The 16,634-nt window shown below is 44.5% G+C and overlaps 3 non-coding genes across 3 annotated transcripts; all 3 read right to left on the bottom strand.

Moving 5' to 3' along the window:
- Positions 1–4,259: 4,259 nt before the first annotated feature.
- LOC138567922 (U6 spliceosomal RNA) lies at positions 4,260–4,366 on the bottom strand. Its single transcript, XR_011302300.1, has one exon. It is a non-coding gene; the product is annotated as a U6 spliceosomal RNA (small nuclear RNA).
- A 2,454-nt stretch (positions 4,367–6,820) lies between these two features.
- Positions 6,821–6,927, bottom strand: LOC138567921 (U6 spliceosomal RNA). Its single transcript, XR_011302299.1, has one exon. It is a non-coding gene; the product is annotated as a U6 spliceosomal RNA (small nuclear RNA).
- A 5,428-nt stretch (positions 6,928–12,355) lies between these two features.
- On the bottom strand, positions 12,356–12,462 carry LOC138567950 (U6 spliceosomal RNA). Its single transcript, XR_011302328.1, has one exon. It is a non-coding gene; the product is annotated as a U6 spliceosomal RNA (small nuclear RNA).
- Positions 12,463–16,634: the final 4,172 nt, after the last annotated feature.

Raw genomic sequence — 16,634 nt, 5'->3', positions numbered from 1 at the left:
AGAAAGCAGTGAAAAAGTGAGGCAGTGTGCAGTCACCCCTGACCCTTCACTGCCCTGATCGGCCACGATCGGCCAAGGACCTCTCTATAAGAGCTGAGGGTGGAATTGTTCTGGACCTCGGTAACTTAGGGAGACATGGCTAAATGGATCCTCAATCAACGGCCCAGCCTTTGCTCTGTGGCCTGTCCGAATAAGTCTTTTCTCTAAATTACCTGCCACTGCCCAGGTGTCAGCTTGTGAGATGGAATGACCTCCCAGGAAGCATACTGGCAGATGATTTGCATAGGCATACCCCCTCTCCCTCTCTCTTAGCCCTGCTTACTCCACAGTAGCAAGTATCTGGGGAAAATATAGTGGTCGAGGTGGGGTAGCAGTAACTAGCAACTATGAGAAAGTAAATCTGGGGCACTTGGCGACCTGTGGGAAACAACTGCAGAGCTCAGTGCCCAGAACTTTGTGGCACAGGGAGGAGGTCTGTGGGATTTCAGTAACTTGGAGACATGCAACCTGGTCGGGAGTGCTTCAGGTCTCCTTCCTTGCATGTTCCAAGCAACTCAACAAAGCATCAACAGGCTGAGATACCAGCCACAGAGCCCCTTTCCACTTGATTAAAAGCCTAAAATCTTTTCCATGCAAACACATAGCCCCCGAATACCATATTTTCTTTGTTTTCTCTCTCTCTGTCTCTCTCCTCCCTCCCTCCCTCCCTCCCTCCTTTCCACCACCCACAACCCCCCTCCCTCTCCCTCGTCCTCTCCCTACCATTACTTTTAAGTTTCCCTGCACTGCAGCACATTGCGACAATGGTAATTCACAATGGGACTGTTTGAAAGTTACAGAAATCAAAAAAGAATCAACCAACTAAAAGCAGCCAAATCCGGAGTACACTGCTCAGCCACAATTAAAGATTAAGGCCTAGAAGCAAGTAAAGCTGTAGTTCAGAGCGATGTTTGCAAATAGCACCTTAAAGCAGTTTACGCTGGAGTGCACAACAAGGGGGAAAAGTGATAATACCGAGTTTGGTAGAATGGGATAAAAAAACAAAAGCAGCGTGCCACTTCTAAAAGTACAAGTCAAGAAATTGAAGGTGGTGGGGCTTGTAGGACTCACAAGTAAACGGCTCCCGAGGCATTAGTGTTGAATTTGGCGCAAAATGTATTGTGTTGTCGTGTAATATGTATGAACATACAATTTCAATCTTCATTAAAAAAGATGTATTAAAAAATAAAGACTTGCAGATTAAGAAAGTTTCTGTCCTGTCGTGTGCCAAAAATAGTGAATGCTTTACGAATGTGCGTGTCATCCTTTGAAGCAGGGGCCAATTCAATTTTCCCATTTTCATTCCAATATTAGTACATGTTTTGCTGAGGTACATAGGAAGTTAAGTTCAGTTAAGAAATGAAACAAAAAGCCTGGAAACATGTTGAAACAGGTAGGATTTGGACTTACAATAAACTGATTCACAGTCAGATGTGCTATCCCTTGACCCACTGACCCCCCTACCTTTTGTGTAATCCTTTCGCTCTCAGCAGGGTTGTCCAAAGTTCCCTACTTAAAGAGACTTTCTTATAAAAATGATCCTAGACCTGTTTTTTATGGCCCACATGCCTCATATCCCGTTGCTCTTGATAAACTCACATCATCTCCCACCAATACAAGCTGTAAAAGATGTCAAGGGCATAGCCAAGGAAACTAGACGTGGGCTGAAGGTTGAGCAATCCTTAAATCAGCAGCAAAAATAACATTGAAATCAGCCTCAGAATCTCTTAAAGGATGGGCCAACACTGGTTGCTTGCAGGGCGCAATCGGGCAGCCTCTGGTGCTGACGCCTTAAGGCAAGCGCAAAGGGAGAGCCAACCAAACCATTGATTAGGACCTCTGGACTTTCTGCTCTTTGACATAAGGACATTTGTTATGGCAAACATTTGACCAAACCCCATTTAGATGTCTGATGTTATGGGATTAAGCGGCAAACAGCAATTCATCAGCATTCTTTGCTGCTGTATTGATCTGGTCCTAAAGGGTTTGGTTTAATGCCAATTATATTTAAAGATAAAAAGATTCATGCTCAAGGGTGCTTGCAAATCGACACCCCCTCCCCATCACGATGGCTGTGTGATGCAAGCGTAAGAGCATCACAGAAGACCCATAGACATGAGAAACACTCTGTACCTCTGAGTGTATGTGGGCCCATGGCTGGATCAAGGACAAGGCAAGAACAGGAGATGGCTTAAGGTGTCAGCACCCAGGCTGCCCCATTGCGCGCTGCCAGCAACAGATATTGGACCATCCTTTAAGAGATTCTGAGGCTGATTTCAATGTTAACTTTGCTGCTGATTAAAGGATTGCTCAACCTTCGACCCGCGTCTAGTTTGCTTGGCTAAGCCCTCAAAATCTTTTACAGCTTATATTGGTGAGAGATGCTGTGAGTTTATCAAGAGCAACGGGATATGAGGCATGTGTGCCACAGAATGCAGGTCTAGGATCTTTTATATGAAATCCACTTTGGAAAACCCTACTGAGAAAAAAAGGATTACACAAAAGGAAAGGGGGTCAGTGGGTCAAGGGATAGCACATCTAACTGTTAGTTAATTGTAAGTCCAAATCCTACCCGTTTCCACTTTTTTCCAGGCTTTTTGTTTCATTTCTTAACAGATCCATTCCTATGTACCTCTGTGCTTTCAACAGAGTTTTCATTGTAATGGAGGGACATACAGTATGACTTAAACATGCCTGGGCAGGGAAGACTAAGTAAAAGCAAGAGTAGCAGACAGCTTAATAAATCATCAGCAGGCCCCTCTAGACCTTCCCCAAAAAAACATAACATGATTTCTATGCATGTATGTGCATTGAACAGCGCAAGTAATTTGGTTAATGTCAGTGGATAAATGTCACTTTCCCATAGCGCAGGACAACATCACTTGTACAGGCCCCTTCTGCAAAGGCATTACCGCTGTAGAAAGCAGTGAAAAAGTGAGGCAGTGTGCAGTCACCCCTGACCCTTCACGGCCCTGATCGGCCACGATCGGCCAAGGACCTCTCTATGAGAGCTGAGGGTGGAATTTTCTGGACCTCGGTAACTTACGGAGACATGGCTAGAGGGATCCTCAATCAACGGCTCAGCCTTTTCTCTGTGGCCTGTCCGTATATGTCTGTTCTCCAAATTACCTGCCACTGCCCAGGTGTCAGCTGGTGAGATGGAATGACCTCCCAGGAAGCATACTGGCAGATGATTTGCATAGGCACACCCCCTCTCCCTCTCTCTTAGCCCTGCTTACTCCACAGTAGCAAGTATCTGGGGAAAATATAGTGGTCGAGGTGGGGTAGCAGTAACTAGCAACTATGAGAAAGTAAATCTGGGGCACTTGGCGACCTGTGGGAAACAACTGCAGAGCTCAGTGCCCAGAACTTTGTGGCACAGGGAGGAGGTCTGTGGGATTTCAGTAACTTGGAGACATGCAACCTGGTCGGGAGTGCTTCAGGTCTCCTTCCTTGCATGTTCCAAGCAACTCAACAAAGCATCAACAGGCTGAGATACCAGCCACAGAGCCCCTTTCCCCTTGATTAAAAGATTAAAATCTTTTCCATGCAAATACATAGCCACCAAATACCATATTTTCTTTGTTTTCTCTCTCTCTGTCTCTCTCCTCCCTCCCTCCCTCCCTCCCTCCCTCACTCACTCACTCCTTCCCACCCTCCCGCCCTCTCTCTTCCCCCCTCTCCCTCTCCCTCAATCCTCCCATTAATTTTAAGTTTTCATGCACTGCAGCACATTGTGACAATGGTATTTCACAATGGGACTGTTTGAAAGTTACAGAAATCAAAAAAGAAATCAACCAACTATAAGCAGCCACGTCCGGAGTACACTGCTCAGCTCCAATTAAAGATTAAGGCCCAGAAGCAAGTAAAGCTGTAGTTCAGAGCGATCTTTGCAAATATCACCTCAAAGCAGTTTACGCTGGAGTGCAGAACAAGGGGGAAAGTGATAATACTGAGTTTGGTAGAATGGGATAAAAAAAACAAAAGAAGCATGCCACTTCTAAAAGTACAAGTCAAGAAATTCAAGGGGACGTGGCTGTTCATTCAGTCAAGAGGATTCACAAGTAAAAGGCTCCTGAGGCATTAGTGTTGAATTTGGCGCAAAATGTATTGTGTTGTCGTGTAATATGAATGAACATACAATTTCAATCTTCATTAAAAAAGATCTATTAAAAAATAAATTCTTGCAAATTAATAAAGTTTCTGTCCTGTCATGTGCCAAAAATAGTGAATGCTTTACGAATGTGCGTGTCATCCTTTAGAGCAGGGGCCAATTTAATTTTCCCATTATCATTCCAATATTAGTACATGTGTTGCAGAAGCAAGCGCAAAGGGAGAGTCAATCAAACCATTCATTAGGATCTCAGGTCAAAGGTTTGCCATTCCAAATGTCCTTATGTCAGAGGGCAGAAAGTCCAAACACCATTTAGATATCGGGTGGTATGAAATGAAGAGGCAAACAACAATGAATAAGCATTCGTTGCTGCTGTATTGATCTGGTCCTTAAGGGTTTTAGTTTAATGCCAATTATATTTAAAGATAGAAAGATTCATGCTCCAGGGTGCTTGCAAAATGACACCCCCTCCCCATCACAATGGCTGGGTGATGCAAGCCTGAGAGCATCACAATAGACCCATAGACATGAGAAAAACTCTGTACCTCTGAGTGTATGTGGGCCCATGGCTGTATCAAGGACAAGGCAAGAACAGGAGGTGGGTAAGGCGTCAGCACCAGAGGGTGTCCGATTGAGCCCTGTAAGCAACAGATGTTGGACCGTCCTTTAAAAGATTCTGAGGCTGATTTCAATTTTAACTTTGCTGCTGATTTAAGGATTGCTCAACCTTGACCCACGTCTAGTTTGTTTGGATAAGCCCTGGAATTCCTTTACAGCTTGTACTGGTGGGAGATGATGTGAGTTTATCAACTGCAACGGGATATGAGGCTTGTGTGCCACAAAAAGCAGGTCTAGTATTTTTTATAAGAAAGCCACTTAAGAAGGGAACTTTGGACAACCCTACCGAGAGCAAAAGTATTACACAGGAGGTAAGGGGGTCAGTGGGTCAACTGATACAATAAACTGACTCACAGTCAAATGTGCTAAATCCAAACACTACCAGTTTCGACATGTTCCAGGCTTTCTGTTTCATTTTTTAACAGATCCATTCCTATGTACCTCTGTGCTTTCAACAGATTTTTCGTTGTAAGGGAGGGACATACAGTAGGCCGTAAAACATTCCTGGGCAGGAAAGACTATGTAAAAGCAAGAGTAGCAGACAGCTTAAAAGAATCATCAGCAGAACCCTCTACACCTTCCCCAAAAAATATAAAATTATTTCTCTGCATGTATGTGCGTTGAACAGCGCAAGTAATTTGGTTAATGTCAGTGGATAAATGTCACTTTCCCATAGCGCAGGACAACATCACTTGTACAGGCCCCTTCTGCAAAGGCATTACCGCTGTAGAAAGCAGTGAAAAAGTGAGGCAGTGTGCAGTCACCCCTGACCCTTCACTGCCCTGATCGGCCACGATCGGCCAAGGACCTCTCTATAAGAGCTGAGGGTGGAATTTTTCTGGACCTCGGTAACTTAGGGAGACATGGCTAAATGGATCCTCAATCAACGGCCCAGCCTTTGCTCTGTGGCCTGTCCGAATATGTCTGTTCTCCAAATTACCTGCCACTGCCCAGGTGTCAGCTTGTGAGATGGAATGACCTCCCAGGAAGCATACTGGCAGATGATTTGCATAGGCACACCCCCTCTCCCTCTCTCTTAGCCCTGCTTACTCCACAGTAGCAAGTATCTGGGGAAAATATAGTGGTCGAGGTGGGGTAGCAGTAACTAGCAACTATGAGAAAGTAAATCTGGGGCACTTGGCGACCTGTGGGAAACAACTGCAGAGCTCAGTGCCCAGAACTTTGTGGCACAGGTAGGAGGTCTGTGGGATTTCAGTAACTTGGAGACATGCAACCTGGTCGGGAGTGCTTCAGGTCTCCTTCCTTGCATGTTCCAAGCAACTCAACAAAGCATCAACAGGCTGAGATACCAGCCACAGAGCCCCTTTCCCCTTGATTAAAAGCCTAAAATCTTTTCCATGCAAATACATAGCCACCAAATACCATATTTTCTTTGTTTTCTCTCTCTGTCTCTCTCCTCCCTCCCTCCTTCCCTCCCTCCCTCCCTCCCTCCCTCCCTCCCTCCCTCCCTCACTCCTTCCCACCCTCCCGCCCTCTCTCTTCCCCCCTCTCCCTCTCCCTCAATCCTCCCATTAATTTTAAGTTTTCATGCACTGCAGCACATTGTGACAATGGTATTTCACAATGGGACTGTTTGAAAGTTACAGAAATCAAAAAAGAAATCAACCAACTATAAGCAGCCACGTCCGGAGTACACTGCTCAGCTCCAATTAAAGATTAAGGCCCAGAAGCAAGTAAAGCTGTAGTTCAGAGCGATCTTTGCAAATATCACCTCAAAGCAGTTTACGCTGGAGTGCAGAACAAGGGGGAAAGTGATAATACTGAGTTTGGTAGAATGGGATAAAAAAAACAAAAGAAGCATGCCACTTCTAAAAGTACAAGTCAAGAAATTCAAGGGGACGTGGCTGTTCATTCAGTCAGGAGGATTCACAAGTAAAAGGCTCCTGAGGCATTAGTGTTGAATTTGGCGCAAAATGTATTGTGTTGTCGTGTAATATGAATGAACATACAATTTCAATCTTCATTAAAAAAGATCTATTAAAAAATAAAGACTTGCAAATTAAGAAAGTTTCTGTCCTGTCATGTGCCAAAAATAGTGAATGCTTTACGAATGTGCGTGTCATCCTTTAGAGCAGGGGCCAATTTAATTTTCCCATTATCATTCCAATATTAGTACATGTGTTGCAGAAGCAAGCGCAAAGGGAGAGTCAATCAAACCATTCATTAGGATCTCAGGTCAAAGGTTTGCCATTCCAAATGTCCTTATGTCAGAGGGCAGAAAGTCCAAACACCATTTAGATATCGGGTGGTATGAAATGAAGAGGCAAACAACAATGAATAAGCATTCGTTGCTGCTGTATTGATCTGGTCCTTAAGGGTTTTAGTTTAATGCCAATTATATTTAAAGATAGAAAGATTAATGCTCCAGGGTGCTTGCAAAATGACACCCCCTCCCCATCACAATGGCTGGGTGATGCAAGCCTGAGAGCATCACAATAGACCCATAGACATGAGAAAAACTCTGTACCTCTGAGTGTATGTGGGCCCATGGCTGTATCAAGGACAAGGCAAGAACAGGAGGTGGGTAAGGCGTCAGCACCAGAGGGTGTCCGATTGAGCCCTGTAAGCAACAGATGTTGGACCGTCCTTTAAAAGATTCTGAGGCTGATTTCAATTTTAACTTTGCTGCTGATTTAAGGATTGCTCAACCTTGACCCACGTCTAGTTTGTTTGGATAAGCCCTGGAATTCCTTTACAGCTTGTACTGGTGGGAGATGATGTGAGTTTATCAACTGCAACGGGATATGAGGCTTGTGTGCCACAAAAAGCAGGTCTAGTATTTTTTATAAGAAAGCCACTTAAGAAGGGAACTTTGGACAACCCTACCGAGAGCAAAAGTATTACACAGGAGGTAAGGGGGTCAGTGGGTCAACTGATACAATAAACTGACTCACAGTCAAATGTGCTAAATCCAAACACTACCAGTTTCGACATGTTCCTGGCTTTCTGTTTCATTTTTTAACAGATCCATTCCTATGTACCTCTGTGCTTTCAACAGATTTTTCGTTGTAAGGGAGGGACATACAGTAGGCCGTAAAACATTCCTGGGCAGGAAAGACTATGTAAAAGCAAGAGTAGCAGACAGCTTAAAAGAATCATCAGCAGAACCCTCTACACCTTCCCCAAAAAATATAAAATTATTTCTCTGCATGTATGTGCGTTGAACAGCGCAAGTAATTTGGTTAATGTCAGTGGATAAATGTCACTTTCCCATAGCGCAGGACAACATCACTTGTACAGGCCCCTTCTGCAAAGGCATTACCGCTGTAGAAAGCAGTGAAAAAGTGAGGCAGTGTGCAGTCACCCCTGACCCTTCACTGCCCTGATCGGCCACGATCGGCCAAGGACCTCTCTATAAGAGCTGAGGGTGGAATTTTTCTGGACCTCGGTAACTTAGGGAGACATGGCTAAATGGATCCTCAATCAACGGCCCAGCCTTTGCTCTGTGGCCTGTCCGAATATGTCTGTTCTCCAAATTACCTGCCACTGCCCAGGTGTCAGCTTGTGAGATGGAATGACCTCCCAGGAAGCATACTGGCAGATGATTTGCATAGGCACACCCCCTCTCCCTCTCTCTTAGCCCTGCTTACTCCACAGTAGCAAGTATCTGGGGAAAATATAGTGGTCGAGGTGGGGTAGCAGTAACTAGCAACTATGAGAAAGTAAATCTGGGGCACTTGGCGACCTGTGGGAAACAACTGCAGAGCTCAGTGCCCAGAACTTTGTGGCACAGGGAGGAGGTCTGTGGGATTTCAGTAACTTGGAGACATGCAACCTGGTCGGGAGTGCTTCAGGTCTCCTTCCTTGCATGTTCCAAGCAACTCAACAAAGCATCAACAGGCTGAGATACCAGCCACAGAGCCCCTTTCCACTTGATTAAAAGCCTAAAATCTTTTCCATGCAAACACATAGCCCCCGAATACCATATTTTCTTTGTTTTCTCTCTCTCTGTCTCTCTCTCCTCCCTCCCTCCCTCCCTCCCTCCCTCTCTCCCTCCCTCCCTCCCTCCTTTCCACCACCCACAACCCCCCTCCCTCTCCCTCGTCCTCTCCCTACCATTACTTTTAAGTTTCCCTGCACTGCAGCACATTGCGACAATGGTAATTCACAATGGGACTGTTTGAAAGTTACAGAAATCAAAAAAGAATCAACCAACTAAAAGCAGCCAAATCCGGAGTACACTGCTCAGCCACAATTAAAGATTAAGGCCTAGAAGCAAGTAAAGCTGTAGTTCAGAGCGATGTTTGCAAATAGCACCTTAAAGCAGTTTACGCTGGAGTGCACAACAAGGGGGAAAAGTGATAATACCGAGTTTGGTAGAATGGGATAAAAAAACAAAAGCAGCGTGCCACTTCTAAAAGTACAAGTCAAGAAATTGAAGGTGGTGGGGCTGTTCATTCAGTCAATAGGACTCACAAGTAAACGGCTCCCGAGGCATTAGTGTTGAATTTGGCGCAAAATGTATTGTGTTGTCGTGTAATATGTATGAACATACAATTTCAATCTTCATTAAAAAAGATGTATTAAAAAATAAAGACTTGCAGATTAAGAAAGTTTCTGTCCTGTCGTGTGCCAAAAATAGTGAATGCTTTACGAATGTGCGTGTCATCCTTTGAAGCAGGGGCCAATTCAATTTTCCCATTTTCATTCCAATATTAGTACATGTTTTGCTGAGGTACATAGGAAGTTAAGTTCAGTTAAGAAATGAAACAAAAAGCCTGGAAACATGTTGAAACAGGTAGGATTTGGACTTACAATAAACTGATTCACAGTCAGATGTGCTATCCCTTGACCCACTGACACCCCTACCTTTTGTGTAATCCTTTCGCTCTCAGCAGGGTTGTCCAAAGTTCCCTACTTAAAGAGACTTTCTTATAAAAATGATCCTAGACCTGTTTTTTATGGCCCACATGCCTCATATCCCGTTGCTCTTGATAAACTCACATCATCTCCCACCAATACAAGCTGTAAAAGATGTCAAGGGCATAGCCAAGGAAACTAAACGTGGGCTGAAGGTTGAGCAATCCTTAAATCAGCAGCAAAAATAACATTGAAATCAGCCTCAGAATCTCTTAAAGGATGGGCCAACACTGGTTGCTTGCAGGGCGCAATCGGGCAGCCTCTGGTGCTGACGCCTTAAGGCAAGCGCAAAGGGAGAGCCAACCAAACCATTGATTAGGACCTCTGGACTTTCTGCTCTTTGACATAAGGACATTTGTTATGGCAAACATTTGACCAAACCCCATTTAGAAGTCGGATGTTATGGGATTAAGCGGCAAACAGCAATTCATCAGCATTCTTTGCTGCTGTATTGATCTGGTCCTAAAGGGTTTGGTTTAATGCCAATTATATTTAAAGATAAAAAGATTCATGCTCAAGGGTGCTTGCAAATCGACACCCCCTCCCCATCACGATGGCTGTGTGATGCAAGCGTAAGAGCATCACAGAAGACCCATAGACATGAGAAACACTCTGTACCTCTGAGTGTATGTGGGCCCATGGCTGGATCAAGGACAAGGCAAGAACAGGAGATGGCTTAAGGTGTCAGCACCCAGGCTGCCCCATTGCGCGCTGCCAGCAACAGATATTGGACCATCCTTTAAGAGATTCTGAGGCTGATTTCAATGTTAACTTTGCTGCTGATTAAAGGATTGCTCAACCTTCGACCCGCGTCTAGTTTGCTTGGCTAAGCCCTGAAAATCTTTTACAGCTTATATTGGTGAGAGATGAAGTGAGTTTATCAAGGGCAACGGGATATGAGGCATGTGTGCCACAGAATGCAGGTCTAGGATCTTTTATATGAAATCCACTTTGGAAAACCCTACTGAGAAAAAAAGGATTACACAAAAGGAAAGGGGGTCAGTGGGTCAAGGGATAGCACATCTAACTGTTAGTTAATTGTAAGTCCAAATCCTACCCGTTTCCACATTTTTCCAGGCTTTTTGTTTCATTTCTTAACAGATCCATTCCTATGTACCTCTGTGCTTTCAACAGATTTTTCGTTGTAAGGGAGGGACATACAGTAGGCCGTAAAACATTCCTGGGGAGGAAAGACTCTATGTAAAAACAAGAGTAGCAGACAGCTTAAAAGAATCATCAGCAGAACCCTCTACACCTTCCCCAAAAAATATAAAATTATTTCTCTGCATGTATGTGCGTTGAACAGCGCAAGTAATTTGGTTAATGTCAGTGGATAAATGTCACTTTCCCATAGCGCAGGACAACATCACTTGTACAGGCCCCTTCTGCAAAGGCATTACCGCTGTAGAAAGCAGTGAAAAAGTGAGGCAGTGTGCAGTCACCCCTGACCCTTCACTGCCCTGATCGGCCACGATCGGCCAAGGACCTCTCTATAAGAGCTGAGGGTGGAATTTTTCTGGACCTCGGTAACTTAGGGAGACATGGCTAAATGGATCCTCAATCAACGGCCCAGCCTTTGCTCTGTGGCCTGTCCGAATATGTCTGTTCTCCAAATTACCTGCCACTGCCCAGGTGTCAGCTTGTGAGATGGAATGACCTCCCAGGAAGCATACTGGCAGATGATTTGCATAGGCACACCCCCTCTCCCTCTCTCTTAGCCCTGCTTACTCCACAGTAGCAAGTATCTGGGGAAAATATAGTGGTCGAGGTGGGGTAGCAGTAACTAGCAACTATGAGAAAGTAAATCTGGGGCACTTGGCGACCTGTGGGAAACAACTGCAGAGCTCAGTGCCCAGAACTTTGTGGCACAGGGAGGAGGTCTGTGGGATTTCAGTAACTTGGAGACATGCAACCTGGTCGGGAGTGCTTCAGGTCTCCTTCCTTGCATGTTCCAAGCAACTCAACAAAGCATCAACAGGCTGAGATACCAGCCACAGAGCCCCTTTCCACTTGATTAAAAGCCTAAAATCTTTTCCATGCAAACACATAGCCCCCGAATACCATATTTTCTTTGTTTTCTCTCTCTCTGTCTCTCTCTCCTCCCTCCCTCCCTCCCTCCCTCCCTCACTCCTTCCCACCCTCCCGCCCTCTCTCTTCCCCCCTCTCCCTCTCCCTCAATCCTCCCATTAATTTTAAGTTTTCATGCACTGCAGCACATTGTGACAATGGTATTTCACAATGGGACTGTTTGAAAGTTACAGAAATCAAAAAAGAAATCAACCAACTATAAGCAGCCACGTCCGGAGTACACTGCTCAGCTCCAATTAAAGATTAAGGCCCAGAAGCAAGTAAAGCTGTAGTTCAGAGCGATCTTTGCAAATATCACCTCAAAGCAGTTTACGCTGGAGTGCAGAACAAGGGGGAAAGTGATAATACTGAGTTTGGTAGAATGGAATAAAAAAAACAAAAGAAGCATGCCACTTCTAAAAGTACAAGTCAAGAAATTCAAGGGGACGTGGCTGTTCATTCAGTCAAGAGGATTCACAAGTAAAAGGCTCCTGAGGCATTAGTGTTGAATTTGGCGCAAAATGTATTGTGTTGTCGTGTAATATGAATGAACATACAATTTCAATCTTCATTAAAAAAGATCTATTAAAAAATAAAGACTTGCAAATTAAGAAAGTTTCTGTCCTGTCATGTGCCAAAAATAGTGAAAGCTTTACGAATGTGCGTGTCATCCTTTAGAGCAGGGGCCAATTTAATTTTCCCATTATCATTCCAATATTAGTACATGTGTTGCAGAAGCAAGCGCAAAGGGAGAGTCAATCAAACCATTCATTAGGATCTCAGGTCAAAGGTTTGCCATTCCAAATGTCCTTATGTCAGAGGGCAGAAAGTCCAAACACCATTTAGATATCGGGTGGTATGAAATGAAGAGGCAAACAACAATGAATAAGCATTCGTTGCTGCTGTATTGATCTGGTCCTTAAGGGTTTTAGTTTAATGCCAATTATATTTAAAGATAGAAAGATTAATGCTCCAGGGTGCTTGCAAAATGACACCCCCTCCCCATCACAATGGCTGGGTGATGCAAGCCTGAGAGCATCACAATAGACCCATAGACATGAGAAAAACTCTGTACCTCTGAGTGTATGTGGGCCCATGGCTGTATCAAGGACAAGGCAAGAACAGGAGGTGGGTAAGGCGTCAGCACCAGAGGGTGTCCGATTGAGCCCTGTAAGCAACAGATGTTGGACCGTCCTTTAAAAGATTCTGAGGCTGATTTCAATTTTAACTTTGCTGCTGATTTAAGGATTGCTCAACCTTGACCCACGTCTAGTTTGTTTGGATAAGCCCTGGAATTCCTTTACAGCTTGTACTGGTGGGAGATGATGTGAGTTTATCAACTGCAACGGGATATGAGGCTTGTGTGCCACAAAAAGCAGGTCTAGTATTTTTTATAAGAAAGCCACTTAAGAAGGGAACTTTGGACAACCCTACCGAGAGCAAAAGTATTACACAGGAGGTAAGGGGGTCAGTGGGTCAACTGATACAATAAACTGACTCACAGTCAAATGTGCTAAATCCAAACACTACCAGTTTCGACATGTTCCTGGCTTTCTGTTTCATTTTTTAACAGATCCATTCCTATGTACCTCTGTGCTTTCAACAGATTTTTCGTTGTAAGGGAGGGACATACAGTAGGCCGTAAAACATTCCTGGGCAGGAAAGACTATGTAAAAGCAAGAGTAGCAGACAGCTTAAAAGAATCATCAGCAGAACCCTCTACACCTTCCCCAAAAAATATAAAATTATTTCTCTGCATGTATGTGCGTTGAACAGCGCAAGTAATTTGGTTAATGTCAGTGGATAAATGTCACTTTCCCATAGCGCAGGACAACATCACTTGTACAGGCCCCTTCTGCAAAGGCATTACCGCTGTAGAAAGCAGTGAAAAAGTGAGGCAGTGTGCAGTCACCCCTGACCCTTCACTGCCCTGATCGGCCACGATCGGCCAAGGACCTCTCTATAAGAGCTGAGGGTGGAATTTTTCTGGACCTCGGTAACTTAGGGAGACATGGCTAAATGGATCCTCAATCAACGGCCCAGCCTTTGCTCTGTGGCCTGTCCGAATATGTCTGTTCTCCAAATTACCTGCCACTGCCCAGGTGTCAGCTTGTGAGATGGAATGACCTCCCAGGAAGCATACTGGCAGATGATTTGCATAGGCACACCCCCTCTCCCTCTCTCTTAGCCCTGCTTACTCCACAGTAGCAAGTATCTGGGGAAAATATAGAGGTCGAGGTGGGGTAGCAGTAACTAGCAACTATGAGAAAGTAAATCTGGGGCACTTGGCGACCTGTGGGAAACAACTGCAGAGCTCAGTGCCCAGAACTTTGTGGCACAGGGAGGAGGTCTGTGGGATTTCAGTAACTTGGAGACATGCAACCTGGTCGGGAGTGCTTCAGGTCTCCTTCCTTGCATGTTCCAAGCAACTCAACAAAGCATCAACAGGCTGAGATACCAGCCACAGAGCCCCTTTCCACTTGATTAAAAGCCTAAAATCTTTTCCATGCAAACACATAGCCCCCGAATACCATATTTTCTTTGTTTTCTCTCTCTCTGTCTCTCTCTCCTCCCTCCCTCCCTCCCTCCCTCCCTCTCTCCCTCCCTCCCTCCCTCCTTTCCACCACCCACAACCCCCCTCCCTCTCCCTCGTCCTCTCCCTACCATTACTTTTAAGTTTCCCTGCACTGCAGCACATTGCGACAATGGTAATTCACAATGGGACTGTTTGAAAGTTACAGAAATCAAAAAAGAATCAACCAACTAAAAGCAGCCAAATCCGGAGTACACTGCTCAGCCACAATTAAAGATTAAGGCCTAGAAGCAAGTAAAGCTGTAGTTCAGAGCGATGTTTGCAAATAGCACCTTAAAGCAGTTTACGCTGGAGTGCACAACAAGGGGGAAAAGTGATAATACCGAGTTTGGTAGAATGGGATAAAAAAACAAAAGCAGCGTGCCACTTCTAAAAGTACAAGTCAAGAAATTGAAGGTGGTGGGGCTGTTCATTCAGTCAATAGGACTCACAAGTAAACGGCTCCCGAGGCATTAGTGTTGAATTTGGCGCAAAATGTATTGTGTTGTCGTGTAATATGTATGAACATACAATTTCAATCTTCATTAAAAAAGATGTATTAAAAAATAAAGACTTGCAGATTAAGAAAGTTTCTGTCCTGTCGTGTGCCAAAAATAGTGAATGCTTTACGAATGTGCGTGTCATCCTTTGAAGCAGGGGCCAATTCAATTTTCCCATTTTCATTCCAATATTAGTACATGTTTTGCTGAGGTACATAGGAAGTTAAGTTCAGTTAAGAAATGAAACAAAAAGCCTGGAAACATGTTGAAACAGGTAGGATTTGGACTTACAATAAACTGATTCACAGTCAGATGTGCTATCCCTTGACCCACTGACACCCCTACCTTTTGTGTAATCCTTTCGCTCTCAGCAGGGTTGTCCAAAGTTCCCTACTTAAAGAGACTTTCTTATAAAAATGATCCTAGACCTGTTTTTTATGGCCCACATGCCTCATATCCCGTTGCTCTTGATAAACTCACATCATCTCCCACCAATACAAGCTGTAAAAGATGTCAAGGGCATAGCCAAGGAAACTAAACGTGGGCTGAAGGTTGAGCAATCCTTAAATCAGCAGCAAAAATAACATTGAAATCAGCCTCAGAATCTCTTAAAGGATGGGCCAACACTGGTTGCTTGCAGGGCGCAATCGGGCAGCCTCTGGTGCTGACGCCTTAAGGCAAGCGCAAAGGGAGAGCCAACCAAACCATTGATTAGGACCTCTGGACTTTCTGCTCTTTGACATAAGGACATTTGTTATGGCAAACATTTGACCAAACCCCATTTAGAAGTCGGATGTTATGGGATTAAGCGGCAAACAGCAATTCATCAGCATTCTTTGCTGCTGTATTGATCTGGTCCTAAAGGGTTTGGTTTAATGCCAATTATATTTAAAGATAAAAAGATTCATGCTCAAGGGTGCTTGCAAATCGACACCCCCTCCCCATCACGATGGCTGTGTGATGCAAGCGTAAGAGCATCACAGAAGACCCATAGACATGAGAAACACTCTGTACCTCTGAGTGTATGTGGGCCCATGGCTGGATCAAGGACAAGGCAAGAACAGGAGATGGCTTAAGGTGTCAGCACCCAGGCTGCCCCATTGCGCGCTGCCAGCAACAGATATTGGACCATCCTTTAAGAGATTCTGAGGCTGATTTCAATGTTAACTTTGCTGCTGATTAAAGGATTGCTCAACCTTCGACCCGCGTCTAGTTTGCTTGGCTAAGCCCTGAAAATCTTTTACAGCTTATATTGGTGAGAGATGAAGTGAGTTTATCAAGGGCAACGGGATATGAGGCATGTGTGCCACAGAATGCAGGTCTAGGATCTTTTATATGAAATCCACTTTGGAAAACCCTACTGAGAAAAAAAGGATTACACAAAAGGAAAGGGGGTCAGTGGGTCAAGGGATAGCACATCTAACTGTTAGTTAATTGTAAGTCCAAATCCTACCCGTTTCCACATTTTTCCAGGCTTTTTGTTTCATTTCTTAACAGATCCATTCCTATGTACCTCTGTGCTTTCAACAGATTTTTCGTTGTAAGGGAGGGACATACAGTAGGCCGTAAAACATTCCTGGGGAGGAAAGACTCTATGTAAAAACAAGAGTAGCAGACAGCTTAAAAGAATCATCAGCAGAACCCTCTACACCTTCCCCAAAAAATATAAAATTATTTCTCTGCATGTATGTGCGTTGAACAGCGCAAGTAATTTGGTTAATGTCAGTGGATAAATGTCACTTTCCCATAGCGCAGGACAACATCACTTGTACAGGCCCCTTCTGCAAAGGCATTACCGCTGTAGAAAGCAGTGAAAAAGTGAGGCAGTGTGCAGTCACCCCTG

This window comes from Ambystoma mexicanum, chromosome 2p (assembly GCF_040938575.1).
Source record: "Ambystoma mexicanum isolate Mex_15411 chromosome 2p, UKY_AmexF1_1, whole genome shotgun sequence".
NCBI classification, from domain to species: Eukaryota; Metazoa; Chordata; class Amphibia; order Caudata; family Ambystomatidae; genus Ambystoma; species Ambystoma mexicanum.
Note: the sequence above shows the minus strand (reverse complement) of the source record. Positions and strands in the feature narration are given on the sequence as shown.